Here is a 26264-nt window from a genome sequence, read left to right as displayed (position 1 = left end):
ATCCCCTTCACCTATTTCACCCATTAATCCCACCTACTTTTCCTCTAGTAACCATCAGTTTGGTACCTATAGTTGCATCTATTTTTTCTTTTTTTTTTTTTTTAAAGATTTATCTATTTTAGGGAGGTGGGGAGGAGTAGAGGGGGAGAAAGAGAGAGAATCCCAAGTAGACTTTCTGGGATCCCCGGGTGGCGCAGCGGTTTGGCGCCTGCCTTTGGCCCAGGGTGCGATCCTGGAGACCCGGGATCGAGTCCCACATTGGGCTCCCGGTGCATGGAGCCTGCTTCTCCCTCTACCTGTGTCTCTGCCTCTCTCTCTCTCTCTCTCTCTGTAGGACTATCATAAAAAAAAAAAAAAAGAAACCAAGTAGACTTTCTGCTGAGCATGGACCCTGAAGTGGGGCTTGATATTTGGACCTGGGGAACATAACCTGTGCTGACATCAAGTCAATCCCTTATCCAACTGAGTCATGCAAGCAACCAAATACATTTCAAAAAAAAAAAAAAAAGTCTGTTTCTTGATTTCTCTCTCCTTTTTCCTTTGCTCATTTGTTTGTTTCTTTAATTTCACCTGTGAGTGAAATCATATGGTATTTGTCTTTCTCTGACTTATTTCACTTAGCATTGTACTCTCTAGCTCCATCCATTTTATTGAAAATGAAAAGATTTCATTCATTTTTATAGCCATTATATATGTATATACCACATTTTCTTTATCCATTCATCTATAGATGGACACTTGGGCTCCTTCCATAATTTGGCTATTGTAAATAATGCTTCAATAAACATAGGGGTACATGTATCCCTTCAAATTAGTGTTTTGTATTTTTAGGGTAAATATCCAGTAATGGAATTACTGAATCACAGGGTAGTTCTATTTTTAAATTTTTGAAGAATCTGCATACTATTTTCCACAGTGGCTGCACCAGATTGATTTCACACCATCAGTGTATGAGGGTTCCTATTTCATATCCTTGCCAACAATTGTTCTTTCTTTTGTTTTTGAGTTAAGCATTCTGACAAGTGTGAGATGATACCGCATTATAGTTTTGATTTGCATTTCCTTGATGATGAGTGATGTTGAGCATATTTTCATGTTTTTCATATTTTCATGTTGGCCATCTGTATGTCTTCTTTGGGAAAATGTTCATGTCTTTGACCTATTTTTAATTGGATTATTTGGTTTTAGAGTGTTGAGTTGTATCAGTTCTTTATATATTTTGGATACTAACATTTTATCAGATATATCATTTGCAAATCTTATCCCATTCAATAGGTTGCCTTTTAGTTTTGTTGATTGTTTCTTTTATGATGCAGAAGCTCTTTATTTTTATGTAGTCCCAAAAGCTTATTTTTGCTTTTATTTTTCTTGCCTCAGGAGGCATATTTAGAAAAATGTCTCTCTGGCCAATGTCAAAGAAATGATGGCCTGTGTTCTCCTCTGGGATTTTTATAGTTTCAGGTCTCACATTTAGGTCTTTCATTCATTTTGAATTTACTTTTATGTATGGTATAAGAAAGTGATCTAGTTTCATTCTTTTGCACGTAGCTGTCCAGATTTCCCAACAACATGTGTCAAAGAGACTATCTTTTTTCCATTGCATATTCTTTCATCCAGTATTGAAGTTAATTGCCCATATAATTGTGGGCTTATTTCTGGGTTTTCTACTCTATTCCACTGATTTATGGATTTATTTTTGTGTCAGTGCCATACTATTTTGATTACTACAGCTTTCTTATATAACTTGAAGTCTGGAATTGTTGGATGCCTCCAGGTTTTTTTCTTTATCAAGATTGCTTTGGTTATTCCAGGTCTTTAGTGGTTCCATACAAATTTAGGATTGTTTGTTCTAGTTCTGTGAAAAACACTGTTGATAATTTAATTGGGATTGCATTAAATGTGTAGATTGCATTGGATTGTATGGATATTTTAGTAATATTTGTTCATCCAATTTATGAGCTTGGAATATTTTTCCATTTCTTTGTGTCATCTTAGTTTCTTTTATCAGTGTTTTTTGGGTTTTATTTTTTATTATTTTTTTTTTTCGGGCGTTTTTTGGGTTTTAAAAGTAGAGGCAGGTCTTTTATCTCTTTGGTTAGGTTTATTCCTTGGTATCTTCTTGTCTTTTTATGCAGTTGTAAATGGAATCATTTTCTTATTTCTCTTCCTGCTGCCTCATTATTAGTGTATAGAAATGCAATAGATTTCTGTACATTGATTTTATATCCTGAAACTTTACTAAATTCATTTATTAGTTCTAGAAGTTCTTTGGTGACATCTTTAGGGTTTTCTATATATATAGTATCATGTCATCGGCAAATAGTGAAAGTTTTACTTTTATCTTACCAATTTGAATGCCTTTCTCCTCCCCTCCCCCCAGTTGATGTGGCTAGGACTTTCAATACAATGTTGAATAAAAATGGTGTGACAGCAGATATTCTTGTCGTGTTCTCTTTCAGAAGTTTTAAAAGTTGACTCTTCTTGAAAGTAGGTCACCAAAATATGGTTATTTTAGTATTCATTTTGTCCCTTTCCACACTACTAAGTAGAATGGAAGATTTGTTGATGAGGCATAAGTAAACTTACAAAATAACCGTAATAATCTGTTTCAACTGTTTATTTTTTAAATATCTAATACTGCAAACTTTGATCTACCTCTCTTGGGTACGTTTTGGGTTGCTGTAACTCACCAGAAGTGGGTGTTTGAAGAAAGAGTCCTTGAGGATGTGTTAAAAAAATCTATAGAAATTAACCAAATTGAAGCAAGGTTAGACAAAGACAGCTTGAAAACTTTTTATTCATAGGAAACCGGAGTACAGTATTTTCAATTGAATGCAATTCAAAACATTTTTGGCAAAATCATCTAAGTTAAGTTAAAAAATAATTTGATGGCATGCTTTCATAATTCAGTTTTAGTAAATTCGGTATCTTAAGAAAATACCTAATTTAGCCAACTCAAAGTGTGACTTCACTTTTTTTAAGAAAGAGGACCCCGTGGTTTTAAAACAAATTTAATTATATTTTTCACTGTTAAGGTAGGTTATCTGGAGGTAGATTGGGAAGTTGTGGGTAGTTTCATTTGAGGTGGGTGAAGATAGTCACAAATGGAAATTGATTCTTGCTGAAAAGTACCTCAAGAACTTTGAGATTCTATCCAATTTATGACCTTGATGATTTAGTAAAAGTGGCTGAACAGTAGTTAATGAAATTTATAAATAGATCCTAAATTGGAAGATGTTACCAAAATTCATTAAGAGTAAAGAAAAAAATTGTTTAATAAATGCATAATTCTAGAAAACAAAACTAAATTCTGATATGTAGGAAGGGTGGTAAAAGTATCCTAAGCAATTTCATTATATTCATAAAGTAACACCCTAATTATGCTTTTACACAGGTGGAAGAGAAGAACAGAGCATTTAATCACATTCTGATTTATTATTTTAAATTGAGGCATTTTAATATCAAATTTATATATCCTATCAATAAAATGAAGTAGTTAACACACAGACACACACATACACACACAAGAAAGAAAAAGATAGTGAGGTTAGAGTATATTTATTCACCTAAGTGGAACACTTAGCATATTCTGAGGTATACAAAATATGTCAATCAAATTATACAAGGAAGAAAATGAAGTTTCACAAAATGAGGCCACAGGGACAGAATTTATTAATTTCTCAAAAGTTAGTTGTGAGAGCTCTAGTTTGATATCATTTGCCATATTTGATATAAGGGCACAGTTTACAGTTTTGAAATTAACTGAGATCAATTTTGTAAAGTATGTTTTGAAAAGCATTGAACTGAAAATATACTCAGCTTCATATGTATAAAGAATTTTTCAAATTGTCTATTCTTTCTTCAATTTGGTTGATTTCTATGGATTTTTTTCCAGCACATTTTTTTTTTGGGGGGGGGGGGGACATTTTCCAGGACTGTCTTCAAACCTTTGGTGAGTAACAGCATTTCAAAGTATATGCCAAGAGCTTTAGATCAAAGTTTGTGGTATTATCTGAAAAAAGAGATATTACAGTGCTTTAGTCTGGAATTTTTATCAGTTCTTTCCAGTTTCTAAATTGTGTTAGTAATAACATTTAAGTATCAACTAAAGAAAAAATATGTCATAAACCAGTTTGTAGATGGGACACTTTGGTACATAAAATTGATCAAAATAGTTGGTGTCCAAAAGAGATATATTTCTCTGATATATTTTCATTAATTTCTAACTTGTCTAGATTGTTTGCTGTTTCTACTACATGAAAAGACACTCAGTATTCTTTACTATACTATGAATATTAAAGTCATTAAAAGTTGTTATTAACAATGTTTTTGTGGTTATGAAACTTAATATTTACTGGCTCACAATAACTTTCAAAAGCCTACTTACTGAATTTATGAAATTTCACAATTGAAATAACTTTAGTAATGTTTCTTTACAAACTCTGTACTATTAAGTTTCTGCTTTGGTTTCCATTGTGTCACACTTCAGTTGGTGGTAGGATGGCTTAAAAATGTGAAAGAAGTAATGTGTTTATTTGTTGGAATTGTCTATATCCATGCAAGTTGTCAGAAAAATCTTTAATCCTACATTGATCTGGAATGAATAAGAAAATCACGTTATCTTCTTCCTTAGAAACAATCTACTGCCTAATATTTAATTAATATATATAAGAAGAAGGAGAGAAGGAAGATGGGAAGAGAAGGGAGAAAAGAGAAAGAAGAGGGAAAAGGGAAAGGGAGAAAGAATACAGCTAGGCTTTTCTCTTCAGTTTTGAGCTGTTCAGTTTAACACTCACAGATATTTCTGCTGTTTGCAATCTTTATTAATTGCTTCAATGCAAAAGAAGAGAAAAGAACAAAAATGTGAGTTCTATCTCACATTTTATTTTATTTTATTTTATTTTATTTTATATTTATTTTATTTTATTTTATTTATTTTATAGATTTATTTATTTGAGAGAGAGAGACAGAGTGCCCAAGCAGGGGGAGAGGCAGAGAGAAACTCAAGTGGACTCTGTGCTGAATGTGGAGCCCCACGCCGGGCTCAGTCTCACCCGACTAAGATCATGACCCTAGCCAAAATCAAGAGTAGGATGCTCAACTGACCTAGCCACCCAGGGACCCCCTATGTCACCTTTTAAAGAATTATATATGTATCTTGATAAAACAGACATTCTTATTTCATAGAGTTTATAATATAGTAGGGAGGCAGATAAATCGTGGACAAAGGGATGCATAATTTCTAATTCAGTGAATCTTGGATATTTTACCACCAAAAATTCCCACTAAATAAAAAGAATGATTTGAGGATATATGGCAGCAAAACAAAAATTGGTTCATTTTACAATGGTCATATTTGAGAAGGCAGGCAAATTTGAGTCCCTCCATTTCATAAAATAAACAGGGTCTTCTTTGGTCTGAGGCTACTCTAGTACAATTCCTTGAAGGGGAAGGGATCGAGGGAGATTCCCTCAGCACTCCTTAACCCCCTCCTCCCCTTGGACTTAATGTCTCAAATAAAAATTCTGAGAAAGATTTCAGGACTCTGTGCCTATCCAGGAAGGATCTTAACTTTCTTCAGGGCCCAACTAGGTGTTTTTTTTTAACCTCAAGACAAAATACTGATAAATGAGGTGATTCATTGAACTTTTCAGAGTTGGACCAAAAGTCTTTAAATCCTGATCTTGACAATTGTTCCAGGGCATCTTCTGTCTTTTCTGTATTTGTTTACCAGACCTTAAGTTTATGAGTCCTTAGATTTGCTCTTTTTTTCCCAATAGATTTTTCTTGTGTGTATTTTAGCATGGATGTGAATATGGCTTTCTCTGCATTTGTCATTTTGTTCCATTAAGGAATTCTTCATTGTTTCTCTTCTCAATTGATAGAATCCTTTTTGTTTCCAAATTTATTATGGATGCATTCTTTAAAAACTATCTATTTGTGGTGTTAAAAAAATTTAGAACTTGAGGAAAGCTGGATGCATGTGATCAGTTTACTTTATTGATATGACAGGGGCCCTCTCTCCTTTTCTAAGAAGTTCATACTTGTTTGAACAAACAGACCGAGAGTATGCTTAAGTAAAGATAAGAAAACGAAATAGTTCTACTTTGTAACTGTATTTGGTGCTTTTAATTTTGTTACCCATACTTTTTCCTAATTGGTTGTGAAGGGGATATTGCACTGCTCAGGGGAAGCAGGTGGATTTAGAACACTCATTTTAGAAGAGGAGACTCTAAAATTTTTAATGCATACATATGTACATGGTTTTCTTTAAAGAAACAAATTCATTTTGTCTTTGCAAGTAGAAATGACAATGGTAAACAGTAAGATATTGAGATTTATAGAAAATAATATAAAATCTCTAATAATTTTTTACTGATTACATGTTTTTATATAATACTTTGGATCTATTGGGTAAAATAAATATTTAACTTAATTTCACCTGTTTTTTTTTTGTTGTTGTTGTTGCTTGTTTGTTTTACTTTTTAATTGTGGCTGATAGAAAATTGAAATTGCCTGTGTTGCTCATTTAATATTTATATTGGGAAATGCTGCTCCATATAATCTGCTGATTTTCACAGTAAAAAATGAACCACGTAATTCCTTTTAGAAAATACGTTTTTCAAAAAAAAAAAAAGAAAAAAAGAAAATACATTTGTCACCTATTTTTTCCTCCCAATTTTTTGTTTAGTTTGTCAGAAGCTTCAGAACTGAATTTTTTTTTGATGGATAAACTCAAACACAAAGGCATTAGATGGTTTGCCTATGATTATTTAGGGAGTTGATCCTAGACATAGCAAATAAATTGACACCTTATGGCTTTTAAACACACGTCTATGTATAATAAGCCAGGAGGAGTAACAAATATGGGTTGTATGAAAAATAAAAACAAATATTCACTTATGATTTTAGAGAAGTAACATAGGTTAATTAGGTGAATGTTTTAGCTTCTTTTCTCAAACTCTTCTACAAAGGCAGTCTGAATATTGCTTTTGTCAGTTTCTCTGCTGATGCCACTATTAACTGGCATAAATGTGATGTCCTGAACAATAGACTATAATTAACAGTGTTCAACGTGATGCTATTTAAATAAATGAAAATGCAAATTGAAAAGATATTAAAATAGTGCCAGTATTAATAATTGTGGTTTTAACAGGGAGAATGGTAAATTTTAATTTTAGATATGATAAAATGATTAAATTAAATATAGTAGTCCCTGTATGAGACTTTAAGGCAATAAACTGACATTTAACTGAGGAGAAGTTTATTATAGAAATCAGTTTACTGACATAGAAAAATGTATCCACTTCCGTGGAATCAGCCTTATTATGCCTTAACATCTGGAGAGTTAGATTTCTAAGTTTTTACTTCTAGTATGAAACTCAAACATTTAAAACATTGCCCAACATGTTGATGTATTTTTTTTAGTATTTTTTATCATATATGATAAGATCTTCCGAGATTAAATATGCTATATAAATGTTTAGATTTCTCACTTTCATCATTAATAACAATGAAACTGTCATAATTTTAATCTGAAAAATGAAAAATTGTAGGTCTCTGATGCTTTGAAAAAATGGCTTAAAGGTTATAATGGCATTGGAAGTTGTGACACAGATTGCCAATAAAGATGATGAATTGCAAGTATATGTAAGTAAGCTTTTTGTTACTCTTTGGTTATTGGATTAGTTAAGTCATCTTAAATTACTATTTCTGCTTAAAAGTACATCTCAAAAGAACTCATAGATGAAAACTAGACTTACCATGAATATTATTTCATAATTTATAAAAATATCGAATCACTATGGTATAAACCTGAAGTTAATAGAGTATTATATGTCAATTATACTCTGATGAAAAAAAAAACTCTCAAGGTGAATAAATACTTACTTGAAATTAGAAACACAAAGATTATTCATTCTTTCCCCATATCAGGGAATGATAACAAATTTTTGAATGCTTGCTATGTACCAGTCATGGTGCTGGATACCTTAAGAAATATCTCATTCTAGTCTTTTAAGTCTTATGATAATCTCACAAAATAATTATTGTTGTCTATCCTAAAGATGAAAAAGAAGTAAAAACTGAAACTGTCTTATATGTCTTTGCTAAATATCTAGGCAAATATTTATTTCATAATAAATGTTCAATAAAATTATCAAATATGCTAATGAATGTATTATGCATTTCTTAAGTATTATATATTCTGTGTGTTTCTACCTTTAGACTATTGGAACATCAGAACACACTAACAGTGTTAATAGTTGTATATTTCCTTTGATCATGTAAATAATAAAGTTCTCAAATCAGTGGACATTAAGTTAGCTTTCAGGTGATTTATTTTTTAATTTTTTGGGGGGGTTCCTTTTTTCAATTTTTTATTTAAATTCCAGTTACTTAACATATAGTGTAATATTGGTTTCAGGAACAGAATTGAGTGATCCATCAGTTACATCTAACACCTCCTGAGCATCATAACAAGTATACTTGTTAATACCTATCATCTATTTACCTTAACTCCCACACCTTCTTCCACCAACCCTCAGTTCTCTATTGTTAGGAGTCTCATGGTTTGCTTCCCTCTCTCTTTTTCTTTCTTCCCATATGTTCATCTGTTTTGTTTCTTAAATTCCACATATGAGTGAAATCATGTGTTATTTGTCTTTCTCTGATTGACTTATTTCACTTAGTATGGTACACTCTAGCTCCCTCCATGCCATTGGAAATGTCAATATTTAAATTTTTAATGGTGAGTAATATTCCAGTGTGTGTGTGTGTGTGTGTGTGTGTGTGTGTGTGTGTACACATTTTCTTTATCCATTCATCAGTCAAAAGACATTTCAGTTCTTTCCATAGTTTGGTTACTGTTGATAATGCTGCTGTAAACATTAGGGTGGGTGCATGTATCCCTTCAAATCTGTATTTTTGTATCCTTTGGGTAAATACTTAGTAGTGGGTCAAAATTGTTGGATCATAGGGTAGTTCTATTTTTAACTTTTAGAGGAAACTCCATACTGTTTTCCAGAGTGGCTGTACCAGTTTGCATTCCCACAAATGGTGTAGGAGTGTTCCAGGGGATTTTATTTAAATGGGTCATAGTTTTTTGGTGTTCTTTTTTGTTTTGTTTTGTTGTTGTTTGTTTGGTTGGTTTTGGTTTTCTTTCCCTCCCCTTCATTTCTTTATATACTGTTTGTATATTTTCAAATTTGAAATTTACACTGATGGTTCAGAGAGCCCCTTGTAATTTAATATTCTGTAATGTTTATTGTAAGTTTGGTAGACCAGACTATCCTCCCTCCCTTTGAGTAATTTTTGCAATTTGATATATGTTAAATTGAAAAGAGCTTCAGGTAGATTACTTGTTTTCTGCTGAGGAGATTTATACCCAGTATTAGGGTATAGACCCAAATTCCACAAAAATATTTCCTTTAAGTAACTCTTCTAATACAATTTCCTGAGCATGCAATTTTCTTTGCTTAGGAAAATTATAGAGCTGTAAATCTGTTGAACATTATTTCAACTCATTTAATCAACTATACCCTTAAAGAAATACATGCCTTAGTTTCATGACCCAATATCCTGTATGAAAAACTGGCAGGAATCAGGCTCACAGATTTATTTCTACTCATCACTGCTAACCTTTATCTCTTTAATTGAGGAGAGGAGAAAGTTGAGGGGAAGCTATTTTATCTGTATATATTGATCAGCCTTTGATATTTTAGACTGAAGATGTCTAGGGGTCAAACTATATGACTTCAAAATACCTCCTGGTATTTTAATGCTTCTTTGGAGACTTTCACAGAAATATCATTTAGAGGATGAATGTAGGTAGGAATGAGATGTTTTCTAGAGAAAATGCCAACTCTAAATGTTATAAACAAAACTGTTTCCTCAGACTCATTCATTTATGACTAGTGTCTAAAGGGTTTTCGATTTTCAGGATCTTTGATCTCCTTTGCATTGTATGAATGAATAAATGAGAAAAGGAAATTTCTCTAGAATGCTTTATAACTATCTAATTGCTTATGAGAATAACTCTAGATATACTGTAATTTGGCTAGTAACATTCAGAAAAAGGAGTTCCATATGAATACAAATTTAGTTAACATTTAATGCCTATAATTTTCTAGAGAGTATGCTTATATTTTTCAACTATCTTCATATATGTCAAAATCAACAACCAAGTATTTTTATTAAGCAGTTCTCATCTGGACCCATTCATCTCTGTATCAGTTATCCTACAGGAAATGTGGGGGATATATATACCCACAGATGGGTGGGATAAAGATAGAAAAAAATAGCAACTGCTTTTCCAAAAATTCAAAACAAAGTTATCTCTGTCTTAGTTATGATACATGGTTTGAGGACTTGAATCTTTTATGTCTTTGCACATCTGAGGACATGTAAAGCTGTTGTTTAAAACTCTTAAACAGGGATCCCTGGGTGGCTCAGCGGTTTAGTGCCTGCCTTCAGCCCATGGGTGTGATCCTAGAGACCTGGGATCAAGTCCCACATCAGGCTCCCTGCATAGAACCTGCTTCTCCTTCTGCCTACGCCCCCTCCCCCACTCTGTCTCTCATGAATAAATAAATAAAATCTTAAAAAAAAACTCTTAAACAGTCTGTATTGCTCAAGAGCACTTTGAATCAAGGTGTGATTGGTGGCCTCTTTTGGGACGAGGGGATAAGTTGAGTATTTTTATTTTCAAAAGAAAATATCAACTTTGCCTCATATCACCTGCTATTTGAAGCAAATATATAAAACTCCTATGTTTTAGATACTAGCCTGTGACCTCAATCTCATGCTATGTACATGAGAGCAAAATATCCCACAGATTGTTATTTGAAAGGACCAGTCCTGGAGACATACTACACATTTACTCAGCCCTTAATTCCGTCTGTTCCTCATTTAGATAAATGATCAGAGAGCAACAAACTCGGTCTGTATTATTTAAAATCCCTCCTGAAATGCCTTTCAGAATAGCAATTTAACATTGTGTTCTTGGTAGAGATAAGACAAGGCTAAATGGTAATTATTTCTGCATACTTTTTTTTATAACTGGTATTGAATAGATTTTATTATGTAATACAAAGTACTATTATAAAATACTTGCAAAGAATTAGGTTTAAAAAGTTTGTTTCTGCCAGTAATCAGCATGATTTATTTTTTAGTGAGGCAGCCATGAACTTCTTAGTGCTTTCCCTTTTTTGTTGGGTGTTCTTAGAGCTAACATTTGTATTAGAGAAGCTGCCCTGCTTCTAGTTGAACTGTATGTTCTCCTCATTTCTCCTTTTATCATTAAAACAATGAAGATTTTAGAACTAATGGGGACCTGAGAGGTCCTATGATGCAATTCCTTGGTTAGCAAAAGGGGAAATGGAGAGTTTGAGAGATTAAGTGATGGAGCCAAGAACACACAGGTTATAAATAACTAAGCTTCCATAATAAATTGAAACATAGATCTTTTGACTTCAAGTATGATATACATTTTATTGCCAAGTCTGTTCGCTTTCTCACTTTAATGATTTAATGATATGATTCAATGGTATTTAGGTCTTTTATCTTAAACTATCTCTAGTGGTTTTTAGAACTATTTGGGAGTAATAAACTGTAGAACCAAAATATTTTTTAGTCAATTGAAAATGTCATTCAGAAATCTGTACCATTATACCTTATTTCTATTTGCAGAAAACATAAAGAATTTTAATTGCCTTTTTAAATCATTATTTCAAAGTCAAATCGTAATTATTAAGCGCGTAAATTTGTAAGCAAATATTCATGATACGTTTTCCAAAAGTGATAGAGGAAATGCATCTAAACTTTAAGAATTAAAATTAGGACATTATTTTAAAACTGTGAACACACTGACTATTGGGATATAAATTTATTCAGAAATTGGACTGCTTTTACCAGTCAGGCAAGTTAAGACATGGAGTTTAATAAATATTGAATAAAATAAGGAAGAAATGTGAATTTGATGAAGTTTGCTGGCAATTAGAGCAATTTATTTCACTATTAACATGACAAGCTCTAAATGGAAATCAGCTATGAATGAAATGCAATTTTATTTGCTGGTATTCCCAATGCCATGTAATTAAATAAAGAAATGGGGTGGAGGGGCAAAGAGGTGTCCATGCCTGACTGTTCCAGCAAGGCCACCATCCATCATGCACCAGCTTGCTGCCATCACAGTGCTGAGATGGGATTTATTTGTGAGTCTGTATATACTCAGGGAGAGTTTTATTTACAGAGTGTTTTTTTTTTTTCCCTATTTGAAATATTGTATCACAAGTGGAAGGAAAACAATACTCTTACTGGATTAAAAATGGAAGTACAATTAAATAGTATATTTGGGAGAGGCAAATATGAGAGAGTTTATAATCCTTAATATAAAAAATCAAACATAAGCAAAATGTTACTCCATGTTATCTACAATTGCATCTAAATATGAATTTTATGCCATTATATTTTTAAAGTATTGAGTTGGAATGTTACCTGTGTGTGTGAATAAATATACACTCACAACTTAATTATCTGTTTATGTATAATAAGCAGCCAAGGTAAATATTTCATATTTAACATACTTATACAAATACCAGTAGGTTCAACTGAAGTGCTTTCGAATGTCTAAAGAAGACACAGGCTATTTAAAATATATACGTATAGTTTTTGTTTTTTTGTTATTTTTCCCCAGAAAACCATTTTGATTTTTGAATCTCTCTCTCTCTCTTCTTTTTTTTTTTTTGAATATATCTCTTTTTTAAACTCATTAAGAATGTGTGCTTCTGTTACAGATACATTTCCCTTACTGTTCAGGTATATAATTAGGAACATCTATAATTATGTAAATAATTAGTTGCTTATGTTTTATTTTTACTTTCTTTTTTTATTTTTACTTTCAAAATTATTTTTATAAGGTGTTGGCAAATAGCTGTGGGAGTATTTTAATGAAAAATCAGCAAATTAGGTCATAATATTTTATGTTGAAAGTTTCAAAATATTAAAAGTTTATAACATGGCTATATTATGAATGTAAGGTATAATGTCAACCATACTGTAGGTAGTAAAAGGGGAATTAAAGAGCTATGGAGTGTATATTTTTATATAATCATGGTCAATTGGATAATATTGATAGAAAAATATTAATAAAAATAAAATATGAAAACATGAAAAATATTAAATGAGATGACTTATATAGAAAGTATTTGACAAAGTGCTGAGAGTAAATGATCATGACATAACACATATTAATACTGAAACTGGGATACTAATTGGTTTTCCTTTCTTTTTTTTTGGTATAAACTCTCTAAAAACAATAATGCCTTAGGAAGCAGGTTTTGTTTTATTATTATTCCTTTTATATGTGAAAAAACATTTTAAATGCCTTTTTAGTGTTTTCATGTTGTTTATATTTTTCTCAATTATATGTGTGTGTCTACACACCTGCATACAAACATATATATAACACAATACTAACTGAAGTTAAATAATTTGGAATTTTTATGGTATGTGATTTTTTCTGATTGTACAAAAATTAGATATTTATCAGATTGCTTATTTTCCATGGTGGACTGCAATGATCCTATCACATAAGCTATTGTAGTGATTTTTTTCTCTGTTGATGATGTTCTAAAGAACTTCAGCTTAGAAAAAATAAGAGGGCTCAAATTCTTGAGTTATAAACCTGGAAATATCATAATGCAGAAAATGGTGATGTGAATTGTCCTTCAATTTTCTATTCCAGTAGCATCACTATTTCAAAGAAGTGTTCTGATCTAATTTATATCTAATATAAAGAACCAAAAGTTCATTGATTTTTTAATCAATAATGTTGCACATCATTTGCAATTTTTATGGGGCTGGCTTAAAATATATTTGGATACCCGGGTGAATGATGAAAATATGTCTCTGGATATACTCGGTATGTTTTATTTAGATTACAATGAGCTTTCTGTGCCTGACTAGCTTAGACTTGGAGCTAAATTTTCCACATGTGTACTGACTTTAGTGTGTGGAAGAAATTTTCCAGGGTACCCAAGAAAGAAAATTCAAAATATTTTTGTTGCTAATTTACTAGAAAAATGTTTCCAAACTCATGAATAGTTTGAAGTACCAGGGAATTGGGAGAGAATTAGTTTTACTGACTTTACATGATTGGTTCTAAAGCCAAAATGGAAATTGCCAAGCAACCCATTACTATCAACTCTATAGAAAACTTAATTTCCCATTCCAGATTCTTCCCTTCCTTTAAATGTTTGTTCTAAGTGTTCTATGTATCAGTACTGCATTTTGTGCTGGGGATACAATAAATAAGATGAATCTCTGCTATCAAGAAACTTAAAATCTTATATGGAGATAAATATATGTAAGTGAATGAATGTAATAACATGGAATAGGTACTATGCCAGAAAGCTTAAGGGGTCCCAACTTAGACACAAGTCTTCTTAGGGCTTAGGTTTGTAGAAGGGATTCAGAGTATATATATATTTAAAATGAGACTTTAAATATCAGTAGATTTAATGAAGGATGAGCTATTCCAATATAAGGTCAAGGCCATGGATGTTTGAAATAGCATGGTAAATTTGGGAAACTGAAAATAGATTATTAATGCTTGAGTTTTCAGGACACTGGATTTTAACTTGGTTTCTAAAAAGAAAGGATGAGCCATGTGGAGGGATATTCCAGTTCTCTTGGTTGAGGCTGGGTGGATGTAGATGCCATTTATGATGCTAAGAAATATAGGAGGAGGAGCAGGTTTGAGGAGAAAAGGTAATGACTCAATGTGGGTATGTAGTTCCTGTCACCATTGGAATATTCCTGTATAATCATGTCTGGAGCTCAGAAGAAAAGGTGAGACTGAAAATGTAGATTTTAGTATTGTATACTTATAGATGGAATGATGGGGTTCTGGAAATCCACAGGAATACCCTGGAAGAGGGGTGACTGGGTGGCTCAACTGGTGAAGGATCCAACTCCCGATTTTGGCTCAGGGCATGATCTCAGGGTCATGATCTGGAGCCCCTGCAAGGCATGGAACCTGCTTAAGATTCTCTTTCCTTTTCCCTCTGCCGCACCTCTCTCTCTCTCTCTCTCTCTCTCTCTCTCTCTCAAACAAAACAGAACCCTGGAAGAATAAAAAAGAAGTTCAAGGACAGAAATTTTGGGGCCTAAATATTTGAAAGGTGGACAGAGTAAAAAACAGTCTGGAAATAAGGCCAAGAAAGAACAATTGGAGTTACAGTTTTTTTTTTTTTTTTTTTTTTTTTTTCATCAAGTAGTTCAAGGAAAAGAGGGATTCTGAAAGCAAGAACTGGAAGAGTATGTGCACATTGGCTTTGGAGGCAGTTGGTGTCAGCAAGATAAACTTTAGCAGAATGAGAGAGCAGAAGTCCATAGGCATGTAAGAACAGGAGACGGCAGCAGAGATTATGCATATAGATTATTCTATTAAAAATGTCTATGAAAGAAGAATATAGAAACTGAGAATGTTCACTTGAGGGGGATTCAGTATTAAGTTGGTTTTGTTTTTGCTGTTTCTATTGGTAAAACATGAATATACTAGTAAGGATGTAGGAGATACCACTAGAAGAGAAGTTTTGAAAACTGGAGAAAGAGGGTAGACCTATGGTGCGAGGTACTTTTGATCCTTGAAGGGATGTCAAAGTATGGGTTACAAAATGTAAGAGGAAGATTTATCTTTGAACTTTCACCAGGACTGGGGAGAGAAAGGTGAATACAGGTATGAAAAGTTGACAGAGTTCTCCATTAGGGGCTTCTATTTCTTCAGTAGAGGAGGGTATTGGGTTGAGAGAGATAAACAACAATGGTGAAGAAGTTTGTGGAAGATAAATGTGGAGAAAGTTTTGTGGTGATTGAGGATGCCTGTAGTGTTTTTTTTTTTTTTATGGCTTCGTTTCTACTTTTTTATGCCCTAATGTATCCCCCACTTCAAAATGTTTCCAGTCATATTTTTAACAGCACCTCTTGAAGCTCTCAAATGCAAATATGTGGAAGAGAAGTCCTAATTAGTTATAGAATTTGATCATCACTTCACTCATTCTGGAGAAAACCAGTTATTTTCCAGCAAAAGCTATAGTTTTTAAAACAAGTATCTTCCTCTGCTCTTTACTACTCATGCACAACCTACCAGCACACCATTTCGGGACATTCACTATAGTAGTGTATAGGTAAATGGTAGGAGGCAGAGCTTTCATCTGTAGTTAACCAATGTGCTGGGGCCATTAAACAGCACCCCTGAGCTAAATGTGGCTGATAGAGCTGTATGTGTCTGAGCTGGTGTTGGAAGGATAGTTTATGGTTTAAGGGAACAGAGCCCTGTGTGTCTGAGCTAGAGTGCATGCCATGGAAGGATGGCTTATGGTTTAAGAGAATAGATTCAGGGTTGGTTGTCTAGAATTTAAGTAGAGGCTTGGAATTCTTAAAGATCGGCAAGATTTTTATTTCTTACCATAACCTTTCTTCCTCAAACACACACAATACTTCTATATTCATCGATTTCCTGGAGGAGTTATCTTAAAGTTTAGTCATTGTATTCTCTACCTTTGTCATACTTCTGTAAGGCCATTCCTAGAGATATTAGTACCATCCTCTAGTAGTGTCTGGGGGTTTTAGTGACTACTCAGCCAGATTCTTTAATAAAGGAATTTGATTGATTTTATCTTTTTTAGTTGATGCCACATATAGAAATTCTTCTAAGCTGTGTCAAATAAGTACTGATGGCTACTACTGTTTCATTTGCACAGACTTCGCATTCATTCTTTCCTGCTTTTTAAACACATTGTTCTTTTCTTTAAGCCTACCTGTTTCTGATAAACTTCTCTAGTTCCTCTTCTCAGGAACCTTTAATTTTTAGCACCTCTACTTACTATTCTTTCCAGAGTACAGAAAGTATCTTTTTTCTGTAGCTCTGCTATTTTCAGTTCATACTAGATAGAAGCAGCTTAAATTTCTAAACATTCTCAAATTTTGAGTCTACTGGAAACATCTTTGGCCAAGTCACACTCTCAATGAGAATATTACTGATATGTGTACTTATAGCTAAAACGTAACTATAGAAAGAAGGAAGGTAAATGACATAATTTCTATTCTTTAAGTTAGGAAATTAGGAAAGTTATCTATTTTTAAATTACCTTGTATACTTTCTTGCTATTTTTCCACTCAGTGTTTTCATAGAGCATGTTTCAACAGACAGTTCTTCCTGCACTTCTACCCCTCAAATATTTTTAAAAGACTTTATTTATTTATTTGAGGCAAAGAGAGGGAGAGAGAGAGCATGAGTGGGGGGCAGAGGGAAAGGGATAATCAGCCTCCCCACTGAGCTAAGGAGTTTGACATGGGACTCAACCTAGGACTCTGGGATCATGACCTGAGCCAAGGCAGAAGCATAACCGACTGAGCCATTCAGGCACCCCCAAATCAAATATTTTTTAAAAGATCAGCTGTCTCAGGGAAAACATGGCTTCCTGAAACAAGAACATGGCTAGTTGCAAAGGCTGATTCTTATTTCTAACATTTGTCTGTATTTTAAAGCTCCTCGGTTTAATTTTCAGTTACTGATCAATAATCTTTGCTTTGAACTTATCAAAACTAATGACACTTTTCCCCAGGAAATGTAGTCACATGTTAAAAATATGGCAGCCTAACTATTACAAAATCAAACTGGGATTCTAAGATATACTTAATATTCAGAAAGATTTTTATGAGACTAATTCCTTCTTTAAAAGCATGAGGGCTTAAGCAGTGTTAAACACGTGGTAAGTGGTAAGCTTGCCCTCATGATTTACAAGAATCAAACGTCCAGTAGAACAAAGCTCCTTGTAATTTGTGAATTTAAGCCTAATTGAAAGGAATGAATATCTTTATAGCTTGGAATACAGAGCCATACCTACACTTGCATTATCAAGCATAGGGTATAATCAAATATAAATAATTAGAGTGTCTTGTTAATAAAGTGAAATAGAAATCCTAACCATCCCTCCTGTCTGAAGCACTGTAGAGAGAAATACTCACTTTTACCACTTTTCCTGTTCATTGTAGCAATTGTTAAGTGATGATCGGATAAACTTAGCATCATTTTCTGCCTCATTTTAGTCCCCTTACACCTTGGAATGCAAATATAAATCTTCCTCCTGATAGCAAAGGAAAATAAAAATCTTAGTGTCTCTCTCCCTCCACTCCTCATCCTTTCTTCCCCTTTCCTTCCTTATCTCTACTTTCTCCTCTTCTCCCTGATTCTTTATTCCCTCTCTCCTCCCACCCTTCTTTTCTTCCTAAAGGTCTTTCCAGGAGCAAATCTCCTCTGTTACTCTTTGTCATAAACAGTTGTTTATGCACATGCGTGGGAATAATAGCTTCAAAATCAAGGGAAGATTATTCATTTAAGTGGAAATAAAAGAAAACAACATAGTACGCTCGTCTGTTTTCTTAACAATAATGGTAAGTGCCATATTTAAAAAAAATAATCTCACTAATTACCTAGACAAAGCTAAAATATTTATTCATGTTTTATAGGAGGTCATAATGTTTTATCCTTTTGGAAATTCACAAGAGCCATTCATCTCCTTCTTCAATTACATAAATTATTTGACTTTTGATATACCACGTACCTAATAAAAATAAAGAAGGTGATTGCTTAGGAAATCCTGAAACTCATATTTTACTAATCCTTTATTGTACTTCAATTATATGGGGTAATAAAATGGAATCTAATTCACCCTTATTTTGATGGCTCATAAATTTAAATACGTGGAATTGTGGAATATAAGCTGTTATGTTGCAAAGTTGATTTTATTATACCAGCTAGAGCTAACATAAGTATTTTGAAATGGGACAATTTATACAAACAGTTTACATCTACCTAAAGACAAATAAATTATTAAATATTTGTATTAAGTATATTATCTTCTTGTCAGCACCTATCTCATAACTCCAAGAGATGGCGCAAATAAATAATGGCTCTTCAATTTTCTGTGTGCCGGTGATTTATATATTTTACAAGCCCTTGAGGTAGGTGATAGTGGTTTCCTATGACATGTGGGGAAATGGAGGCTTACAACATTGAACTAATTTACCCAAGACCGCATCTCTAGGGACGCTTGGGTGGCTCAGTGGTTGAGTGTCTGCCTTTGGCTCAGGTTGTAATCCTGGGGTCCTGGGATCGTGTCCCGCATCAGGGTTCCTGAAGGGAGCCTGCTTCTCTTCTCCCTCTACCTGTGTCTCTGCCTCTCTCTGTGTGTCTCTCATGAATAAAATCTAAAAAAAATCACATCTTTAGTAAGCCGTGAGATCTATCCACGTTTGAATCGGGTGCTTCTTCAACCACCCCACATTAGCTAACGATGAGAATGAGAGGGGGTTATCCAAAGCAGCAAGACACAGTTATACTTAAAAATGTCCACATAGCCCTGATAGTGACAGAAGGTAGAGAAGTAGTATCTTGTAATATTACATATTATATTTTCTGACAGTCTTATGTTTTATTTTAAAAGTTATATGTGGGTTTTTAATTTTATGTTTTTATGGAAAGCAGATAGATGTAGTTTTACTTACCATGCCTCAAAATCATGTTTACCTTGTGATTTCAAATGTCCACATTATCTATATTTGAGAATCAAAGAGTTAAAACAATATGTAGTTATTATGGCATTTGAAGAAAGTTATACAGGTGGGCTTATTAATATTGTTTATAGGAATGATGACCCCTGGATTTGTATGGTACATAACCTCTGAATTCATGTTCATCATCCCTGAGCATGTAAGAATTTTTATTACAAAAGTTACTAAACTTTCAGGAGTTCCAAGTTTGTCATGTTTACTGAGGAATATCTAACCCCTAGCATGTTGTCTGGTCAAAACAGATGTTTAATTTATGTTAGTTGTATGAATGAATTATTTCTGAGACACATAATATGGTATGGGCTAAGGCTTTGAGATACATATCTCACAAATCTATTTCTTTAGAATAGGTTGAGAAATACTTTTTTATTATATATATTTAGATGGAATATATTGGTCTCTAATTTTTAAGTCAATTCATTATATATTAGAGTTTTCAGACTATACATGTTAGGGAATTGGGATGACACCTAAAGAAGACATGTGATGTTTAAGCTTATCTTTATTTAACATCATAAAAAAACTAGGTAAAAGGAAAATATAGGAATATGAGTATAATATATGAGGGTTTCAGGCATGAGGATATGATCGTGATAGGAGGAGTTATGGTAAGAATAGGGCAAGACATAATCAGGAAAGGAAGGTTTACGATATTTTGTAAGTATTATAAAAAAAAACATACCAATATATACTATCTAATAATAATGATCTAGCTAGAGGTTAACTATGGAACTATCCAAATCTTTTAGCACAATTTATGAAAAACATTTTAATGGAATAATATTTCTGGCTTAATATGTAAAATTAGAAAATCTGTTTTATTTTCTAAGCCATCTTTTTCAATGAAAAATATTCTGTTATGAATTAAGGGCCTTTGCTTTGTAGAGACCTTAGTTAAGCACATGCAGAAATGGTGCTACATTTTTCTGAAATTTATCTTACAAGGTGTGGATGAAGTAGAAATAGTGATATTTATACATTGGAGAAATGTGTAAATTGTATAAATGTTTGTCCATGGATCAAAATAATTTCTAAGATTAGAACCCAGATTGTCTAAATCCATTTGGAATGGTTCATCTGAAAAAAAAAATGTAGGTAATTATATTTCCCACATGTTTTGATCATTTCATAAAATCACAAAGTGGGTATATTGTTTAGTTCTGGCACCTGTTCTGCAATTATTAATTAGTTCCCTTCATAAACCCTTATGTCTTTATCCTATCTCATTTTACATCTTCCTTTTTCATCATCAATAAAAACAATTGTATAGAGCAAAGTCTCTCAATTGTGTGTGTGTGTATGTGTGTATTGGGATTCTTTTGAAATCTGATCAACACTGTGGTTATTCTTGCAAGAAAAATGCAGATATACTATTATATTCAAAATTTTCAGTCAGTTTCATAAAGCTCCTAGCTAAAAAAAAAACAAGCAAAAAATGAGCAAACCCTATATAACAACGTAAATGTTTTATTTAGTAATCCTATTTATATTAGACTGCTTACATTGCTTTTATGTAATTGTTAAGTGAAATTGAGTGTTTTAAAATGCTAAAGCCAAGAGCATGTGAATATGGGTCACACACACAAAAAAATGAAACGAAGCATAATGTGCAAGTAGATATTCTCAGGAGACCTGTTCAGCAGAAGGGCACAGTGTTAGATGTAATTTGTTTATTGACAATCTCCGACAATGGTGCAATGAACCAGCAAACACCACAAAAGTAATGAATCCTTTCCTTTTTTAAGTAATTATATTTGAACAGTTCAAATTAACCTGTGGTTTGAGGCTACTGCTTGGGTGAACTAATTCGCTGATGTAATGACTTTTCTTATTTTTGCTCCAATGATTTAGGTAAGAAAGGAGGATAAATGAAAATATGGGGCCATAAGTTTATACCTTAGTGGGAAAAAAAAAAACTGTTGTTTTCTGCAAGTCACACATGAAGACTATCTCCAGCTGATCTAATGTAGGACATGGTAGTTAAAATGTCAAACTAAAAACAAATAAAATTTTTGCCATGCTATGTGGCAATACTGTGAATAAAATGAGCTGAATTGAAAGAGATAGATAGTTTGTGAAAACTATTATAAAGATTCACCAATCTTTTCAAACCACAGACTGCTGTTCTGTTGGCTATCACTGCTCATTAGTGCTTGAAATCTAAATTTCGAAGGGCCTGCTGCTTATCCTGATGCCCAGGATGGTGATACCATGCTGGCATTATTGGGGCTATTATTTCTAAATAATGCTGTATCATTACCTCTGTGTCCCTGCCATTATTATACATAGATATTCAGTAATGAGACTGAAAGTAAAATCTCAGGGGAAGTTAGGTAAGATTTCACAGCACCTAGGACAAGTGCCACTATTGGTTGCTACTCCATAGATATTAGTGAAGGAAATAAGTGCACTTAAGAATGCATGTAGTGTTATATGTTTTCTAAAATGATAAAGGTTTTTTCATGCACTATTTTTATGTTATATATTTGTGAATAACTTAGACTTTTTCCATAAATTATGTATCTTAAAATTGAGAAGATAACATTGCATTCTTCAAAAAGGATTGACTGGCATTAATGTTAATATTAGAATTTAATGGCCCATAAATGATTCTTAAATTTATGGCAGAAATGACTGATGTCATTATGAGTATGACCTCTTGCAAGCAGCGTAACATAGTGGTTTGATTTGTTAGGTTTGTTTCTTGTATTATTAGCTGTGTATGATCTGGAAAATGTTGTTGATTATACCTCACTTTCTAGATTTGAAAAATGGGACCAATAATTGTAATACCTAGTTCACAGATTTTTGTGAGGATTAAATGAGGTTATATTTGTAAAGCTTTTCACCCTGTCCTAGCGACAGGGCTAGCCCCTGGAAAACTGAGCTCACAATAAATGTTATCTATTACTAGGACAGTTATTATTATTATGTGAAGAAAAGTATTTCAAAATGAAATAGAAATTTTGTACAGAATACATACACGAATATGTCATCCAGGATGGATATATATCCCTTTGAAGCAATCATTTCAGGCCTGGCATCCCAATTTCTAGGACTTCCTTAAGCATTGGTTGATCTGACATCTATATCCATAGATGCCACTCACTTAATTTTCCTCTGTACCATCATCATTTTACTATGTGTCTGACTTCGCTGTATGTTGTGAAGGCAGCTCCACAGAAGAGCATGTTCTGTTTCTTAAAAGATAAGTAAGTAGGGATCCCTGGGTGGCTCAGCGGTTTAGCACCTGCCTTCAGCCCAGGGCGTGATCCTGGGGTCCTGGGTACGAATCCCATGTTGGGCTCCCTGCATGGAGTCTGCTTCTCCCTTTGCCTGTGTCTCTGCTTCTCTCTCTCTGTGTCTGTCATGAATAAATAAATAAAATCTTTAAAAAAATAAGTAAGTAAATAAATTATTTATTTGAGAGGGAGAGAGCACAAGCGGGTTGGAAGGCCAGAGGGAGAAGCAGGATCCTCATTGAACAGGAAGCCTGACTCTGGCCTCAACCCTAGGACCCCAGGATCATTACCTGAGCCAAAGGCAGATGTTTAACTGACTGAGCCCCCCATGTGCCCCAAGAGCATGTTCTTTGATTCCTAAATTGAAGCTCTTAGTAACCATCTTGATACAGAAGGTTTCATTGAAGATCATGAGCAAGGTTAATGACGGTAGTGTCCTGGATATATGAGGTAGCAGTTCCCAGGGGGTATAAAATAGGGAAGGAGAACCCTTATTTTACCTACACAAAAGTTCTTTAAAAGGCCCCTATAGTCATGGCAGGGACTGAGGAACTAGTTGTGATGGTTCCTGAAGGAAACCTACTTCAGATAAGGAACACTATTGAGTTTCTCTTTCTACCAAAAATACAACTTTTGTTATACACAGAATAATCTTTTCCAATTCCTGAAATGTTAGAAGATAGTGACTATCCAGTTTTTATATTTTGAATTAGATTACATAGAAATGTAAGTGCACCAGTAATGTATTTTTTCCATGAAGTGAAGCTTCTGTAAAACATTTTACTATATGTAGAAAATCATCTCTTTTGCCAAGTGGTATAGAGTTAGGATTGATCTTCAAGCACAAAAAAGCTGAGCAATAATAAAATTGTGTCCTATTTAGAGCAGTCAAGAAATTCAAAACTATATCTAGATTTATGGAACTAGACCAAACTTTTAATTAAGTTTTTTATGAACTGTTAAATTCCCAAAAGATCCTCCTCTTTAAAATATGTTAGTGAGAATGTATTATAGTAGGATAATGATACATTTTCCCAATTGTTTATATTTTGAACAAACATAATTAAAGCACCAGATTTCAACATATTTTTTAGCTTCAGAAAAGGATATATTTTCATTTATTTGCTATTTTATTATTTTTGGCAGCTAGGATGAAATGACTGTTTCAAAATTCAAATATTTTTACATTAAATTCACATTGATCTTTTTTTTTAATATAGTATTATCAGGCTGTTTGACCACAAATATCTTTAAAATAAGTAATGGAATCATTGCTAGTGAACATTCCATATATATTTTATATATACTGTTAATGTACATATATATTTGTATATGTTTATATTTATAATTACATTTAATTTAAAATTATATTTGAGTGCACATTAATATGTACACCCTCCTTTCATTGTCTTTTGAGTTTTTTCTCAAAGCCTTTTTACTTTGAGATATTATAACAAATATGTATATTAAAAATCTGTAAGTAAAGATGTAAAGATGTCTTTTTACATGTGTTTCACTCAGATTTATCTTTTACAAAATGAAAGTATTAGCTTTAGAGATATAATTCCTTTAACAAAAACTTACGTATCTTTTTGCGTTACAAAATTTGTGACAAAATAAATGATAAATTGTTAGCTTTTAAGAAACAGGCAAAAATGGGATCACACTTATACTGTAGAATTGGTCTGTTTTGATCACAAAGATTTTCATTAATGTTTAAAAATGTCATTTGGGTAGGGATGAAGAAGAATGAGAAGCCAAATCCAACAACAGATCGATTTTTGTTTCAGTAAAATGTTTTTTGTGCACATTTGTGTCATGCATAATATTCATTTTAAGTGAAAACTAAAACAGATTTATTTGAAATCTAGGGTGGATTATGTATTGCTGCCAATTAATTTTAAAGCTTTTAAATATAAATAGTGATGCTTACAAATATTCATTTACTCAAGAAATGATAATAGCTCTAAATATGTATTCAGATATGAGTAACAACATACTTATAAGTTGACTTAAAACTGAAATGATGCTTATGAGAATTACTGCAGAAAAGAGAATTTAAGGTGAAGAGGTATGAGCCAGGAAGAGAGTGGATAAGAGATGATGAAGTAAAGATGGGCAACATTAGTGAGTTATGACTATCCTTAGGGCTAATTGGTGCTACGGAAGACCAGTGAGAGCTGGAATCATAAGGCAGTCTTTCTTGAGGGAGCTATACTTGCTATGAATGCAGACTTAGTATTAAGGTGGAGTGGAACAGTGTGGTTAGTACCTGAACGTGAGTTCCTCCTTACATTTCACATGTGTACCTCATTTGCCTCATCCTGGTTCCTGTCCTAGTGAATACTTGCAAGTCTCTGTCCTCTTACTCTCCAAACTCCTCCTGAAAATCTCCTCAGATTGTTCATCTTCAGATGGAAGCCAGTGGCGAACAAGATGCTGATTCAGCCTCCTGAGTGAGGTACAGAGTAGAGAGTGGCTGGGGAAGGGTTCATATTACTCAGGAGAGGGGCAGAGAGAAAAGAGATTGGAGAGGTATACAAATTTAATTTTGTCCCTTTGAATACACTTATTTTGATATTCCTCCAAGTTCTTGTACATGACCTTGACATATTTGTGCATATTACTGAAGAACGTGTACAAATGGCATTTCATATTGAATATATCAGTGTCTTTTTCTCTGGATTAGAAGCAGATGGAATTCCCTTATTGGAAAACATCAGTCCTCTGCTTTCCTCCTGATTAGCCTTCTTATTCCATTCTATAATTATCCTGCATTGTTCCAGGGATGCATATTGGTGACTAGAAATTGGTAGAAAGCTGCAAAGGGTCTCTCTAATGCCTCAGCCTTGATCAAACCTAACTGCAGTCCAAATGCTGTGGTGACCCTCATGTTTGCTAATCATTATAGCTTAAATTTGCAATGAGATTTTAAAGTACCTAATATGCAGCTATTCACATCCTGAGTGCTCAATGAATAATAGCTATTAATTGGGTTGTCTTTTCTACTGATTATCCCAGAAGTTTTTATAGAGTGACAACAGAGCTCGATCAATCCACAGGTCATCTGTTTTAGATAACTTCAAACAAGAAATTAAAAAAAAAAAAACAAAAACAGAAAACAGCGAGTTGACTGCATGACATTGATGATGAGTTCGATGAATAGTTGACAAAAGTTTTAGGGCTGATGAGTCTGAGTTTTATGTTTTGGGCTTTCTGACTAAAATTCATGTATTTACTCTGGTTAGAAACAACACCACACAGCATTTAAATCGAAGACTGTGTAAATGTATCATTTCCCTACGTCACAGTAATATAGCTAACATTTACTGAACAGCTACTATGTTCTAGTTATTTTATGTATAATATTGTTAAACTTTACCATTT

General features: G+C 33.2%; 1 protein-coding gene and 1 long non-coding RNA gene across 5 annotated transcripts in view; one reads left to right on the top strand and one right to left on the bottom strand.

The window, feature by feature from the left end:
• Nucleotides 1–26264, top strand: part of ERBB4 (erb-b2 receptor tyrosine kinase 4) — a 1108406-nt gene that overhangs the window by 223913 nt on the left and 858229 nt on the right. The gene's annotated exons all lie outside the window — the stretch shown is intronic.
• The window catches only part of LOC111094335, a 40231-nt gene continuing 31997 nt past the window's right edge, over nt 18031–26264 (bottom strand). Inside the window, exon 3 of the long non-coding RNA XR_005385334.1 lies at nt 18031–18149. This is a non-coding gene — a long non-coding RNA (uncharacterized LOC111094335). The remainder of the gene's footprint in view (nt 18150–26264) is intronic.

Source organism: Canis lupus, chromosome 37 (assembly GCF_011100685.1).
Source record: "Canis lupus familiaris isolate Mischka breed German Shepherd chromosome 37, alternate assembly UU_Cfam_GSD_1.0, whole genome shotgun sequence".
Classification (NCBI taxonomy): domain Eukaryota; kingdom Metazoa; phylum Chordata; class Mammalia; order Carnivora; family Canidae; genus Canis; species Canis lupus.
The sequence above is the reverse complement of the archived record's forward strand: the minus strand, read 5'-3'. Positions and strand labels throughout refer to the sequence as shown.